The sequence below is a fragment of the Nicotiana tabacum genome, chromosome 18 (assembly GCF_000715075.1).
Source record: "Nicotiana tabacum cultivar K326 chromosome 18, ASM71507v2, whole genome shotgun sequence".
NCBI classification, from domain to species: Eukaryota; Viridiplantae; Streptophyta; class Magnoliopsida; order Solanales; family Solanaceae; genus Nicotiana; species Nicotiana tabacum.
This window is the reverse complement of record NC_134097.1, coordinates 120,730,838-120,734,951: the sequence shown is the minus strand read 5'-3', so window position 1 is coordinate 120,734,951 and position 4,114 is coordinate 120,730,838. Positions and strand designations below refer to the sequence as shown.

The window sequence follows — 4,114 nt, the reverse complement described above, 5'->3', positions numbered from 1 at the left end:
TAACATTGAATATATATATATATATATAATGGTTGGTTGATATTTATTCATTTCTTGTGCTTTATTTATGGTTGGTGGTTGCAAACATTAATCTATTCCATTTTACTCTTTCTTTACTTGAAAAAGCGGGTAATGGTTTGGTAGAAATGAATATCAAGAACTCAAGACTTTAAATCTTGTTTAATAGAATCACTTAGGAATAAGTGGGTTCTCCATGACGTAGATTGGTTGTCCTTTAATTGCAACTCTTTTATATTTGGAAAAATCATAAAGAGAAAATACTACCCAACTATTGGAAAATATTGGGTAGTCATTTAAAAACCATTTGCATATCAGAGGATCTTTCATTAGAAATATATCATATTAACACCGATAGCATTACATTCCATGGACGGGGACACAACCTTGGTTTCCTTAATCAAATCATTTACATTCTCATATAAAATTAGTTATCTCGTTAATTCACAATCATATCATTCTCTTGTTACGTTAACGGAATAAAATTACGGCCTAAGTCAAGTTCTGCACTACTCAAGTAAACTTTTCACACCATATTCCCTGTGGGATTCGACCCCAACCTTGTTGGGTTATTATATTTGACACTGACCACCTTACACTATTTAATTAAAGTGTAATTTGATCGTATCAAATTTTGGCACCGTTGCGGGGGAATACGGTTTTAAAATTACTAATTAGTGTGTGTTTTACTTTACGTCTTATTCTATTCCATCACAGTTTGCTTGTTTTGCTTGGTGTTGATAGGAAAACATGGCTGAATATGAGGAAGAAATGGAAGAAAATCCTTTTGCGGACATAGATGAGTACATTGAAGATACAAATGCTATTGTACCTCCAATAGTTGGCGCTGCTACTTTCAAGGTGGAACATGGTTTAATCCTAATACTCAAAGCGGAGAGGTTTTTCAGAAATTTCACTGATGATGATCCGACTGGAGGGGTGTGTGCAATGCACAAGCAGAACAACGTCTCAGATGATGCCCTAAGGTTGAGGGCGTTCAAGAACTCACTGGTTGGGGAAGCAAGGAAATGGCTTCAAAATATGCCACCAAATTTCATTCATTCTTGACCTAAACTTGTCCGAGCATTCTTAGCTAAATGGTTCCTGCAAAGTAAGAAATCTGAGCTCCGCAATAAAATTTTATTTTTCAAGCAACTACCGGGAGCACATCTACATGAGGCATGGGAGCGATTCAAGTTATATTTGGTGAGGTCGCCTAATCATGGTTTTTCGGAGTCTATCTTGTTAAAGAAATTCTATATGGGTTTAGATGCTATGAACCAATCTATCACCAAGAATGCAGTTGATGGATCTTTTATGGATAAGACATTTGCAAGGATCATACAAATCCTTGACAAAATGGCAAAACATAACCAAGCTTGGCACTTAGAGGACACCACATGTGGAATTGCATATGGTACTCCCTCCTTGACCAAAATGATTAAGGAGAACCAAGAAAGAGATCAAGTAATTGCAGGGCTTGCCACCAATGTCAATGTGCTGACAAAAATGTTCACTGAAAGCCAAACAAAGAAGGTAAATGTGGTGGAAGATATTCAACTCTCATCAAATGAAGATTATGAGGAATCAAACTATGTCAACAACTCTCAAGGAGGCTATCAAAGGCAACAATACCAAGGTCAAGGACAACAAAATCAATGGAGGCCTAACCCGCAAGGGCAAGGCAACCAACAGTGGCGAAACGACCAAGGTAGCTCAAATCAAGGGAATTGGAATAACAACAATAACAACTTCTCAAATCAGAGTTCAAACCCTTATGTTCCACCAAAGGGGCAATATTCAAATCAAGGTTCCTCAAGTGATTCCAAGTTGAAAAGTATGCTTGAACGAGTCTTGCAAAATCAATAAAGGTCCGACACTTCTATGAGGAATATGACCGATCTTGTTGGTTCTCATACCGCATCCATTCAAAAATTGGAGATGCAAATGAGAGATATCTCTAGGAAACAAAATCCAAAGCAAAAGGGGACACTTCCAAGTGACACAATTGCGAACCCAAAGAGTAGTGAGAGTGGTCCAACTTCTCATATCATGGCAATTACTACTCGGAGTGGGAAGGTGCTACAAGGAGAGAATGAACAAGTGGTTGAAGTGGAAGAGTCCGAACAAGAGGTGTAGGCACAAGTTGAAGAGCCAATTGTTGTTGAAGCCAAAAAGGTTCCGGAAGAGTTGAAAGTTCAAGAAGTGAACCGGGAAGAGGTAAAGTAAAAGGTAAAATAGACACCAAAAAATCTACCACCTATTCCTAGACCTCCACCTCCTTTCCCTCAAATACTTGCTCGAAAGGTTGATGATAGCAAACTCGAAAAGTTCTATGACATTCTCAAGCAGTTATCGGTGAATATTCCATTTGTGGAAGCATTTCAAGAGATGTCGGGTTTTGCTAAGTATTCGAAAGACTTGATCACCAAGAAGAAAACCACCAAGAATGAGGTGGTGAATGTGACTCACCGACTTAGTTCCATCATTACAACAACTACCGTTCAAAAGAAAGAAGACCAGGGAGCTTTCACCATTCCATGCACTATTGGGGCGCATGATTTTGCAAGAGCTCTTTGTGATAATGGGGATAACATCAACTTGATGCCTCTTGATATTTACAAGCAAGCAGGGTTAGGTATGCCAAGGCCTACAAGTATGAGGTTGCAAATGGCCGATCATTCCATAAAGAGATCGGTGGGGATTTTCGATGATGTGTTGGTGAAAGTGGGAGAGTTCCATTTGCTCGCCGTTTGTAATCCTTGATTGTGCAGTTGACAAAGAGATCCCTATCATCTTGGGGAGACCATTTCTTACCACAGGAAGAGCATTGATGGATTCAGAATAGAATGAGATCAAGTTCCATGTGAATGATGAAGAGGTCACATTCGAAGCAAGCAAGGGTATGAAACTACCACATGAATATGAAAGCATCTCGGTGATTAATGTTGTTGATAAGGTGGAAGATGCAGTTGAAATGAAGATGGAATAACAATGCCTCGGTGAGGCGTTGGCGGCTATTTTGGTAAATTTTGATGGTGAAGATATGGAGGGGTACATGGAATCAGTAAATGCATTGAAAGGGCTTGGGTCCTACACTTATGCTCCAAAGAATTTCTCTCTCGACTTGGAGAATAGAGTCACTCCTCCTACAAAGCCTTCAATTATTGAGCCGCCGCAACTAGAGCTCAAACCACTTCCACCGCACTTGAGGTATAAATTCTTGGCTCTAATGACACTCTACAGGTAATCGTTTCTTCTTTGTTGAATGATGTGCATGTTGAACAATTGTTGAATGTCTTGAAGGAGCATAGACAAGCTATTGGGTGGACAATTGCGGACATCCAAGGGATTCCTGCCGGAATTTGCGAACACAAGATCCAATTGGAGAATGAGAGTAAACCAAGCGTGGAACATCAACGAAGGTTAAATCCTTCCATGCAGGAGGTGGTAAAGAAAGAAATCATCAAGTGGTTGGATGTCGGGGTAGTCTACCCTATTGTCGATAGTTTTTGGGTGAGTCCGGTGCAATGTGTGCCGAAAAAGAGAGGCATGACCGTGATTGAAAATGATAAAAATGAGCTCATCCCGACAAGAACAGTGACCGGATGGAGGGTTTGTATGGATTACCGGAATCTAAATAGTGCTACGTGCAAGGACCATTTCCCTATGCCTTTTATTGATCAAATGCTTGATCGGCTAGTGGGAAGGTCATTCTACTGCTTCTTGGATGGATATTCCGGCTACAACCAAATCAATATTGCATTGGAAGATCAGGAAAAGACAACATTCACTTATCCATATATGACATTTGCATTTAGCCGGATGTTGTTTGGGCTATGCAACGCTCCGGCTACTTTCCAAAGGTGCATGATGTCAATCTTCTTAGATATGGTGGAAGATTTCTTAGAGGTATTCATGGTCGATTTCTCTGTCGTGGGTGATTCTTTTGAGCATTGTCCAGACAACCTTAGCCAAGTGCTTAAGAGATGTGAAGAAATAAACCTTGTGCTAAATTGGGAGAAATGCCACTTCATGGTGGACGAGGGCATTGTTTTGGGTCACAAAATTTCCAAACAAGGCATAGAGGTTGACC

At 40.0% G+C, this 4,114-nt stretch overlaps 1 non-coding gene across 1 annotated transcript; it reads right to left on the bottom strand.

The window, feature by feature from the left end:
- Positions 1 to 1,140: 1,140 nt before the first annotated feature.
- Positions 1,141 to 1,247, bottom strand: LOC142173146 (small nucleolar RNA R71). The gene has a single exon (XR_012702579.1). It is a non-coding gene; the product is annotated as a small nucleolar RNA R71 (small nucleolar RNA).
- Between the last annotated feature and the right edge of the window lie 2,867 nt (positions 1,248 to 4,114).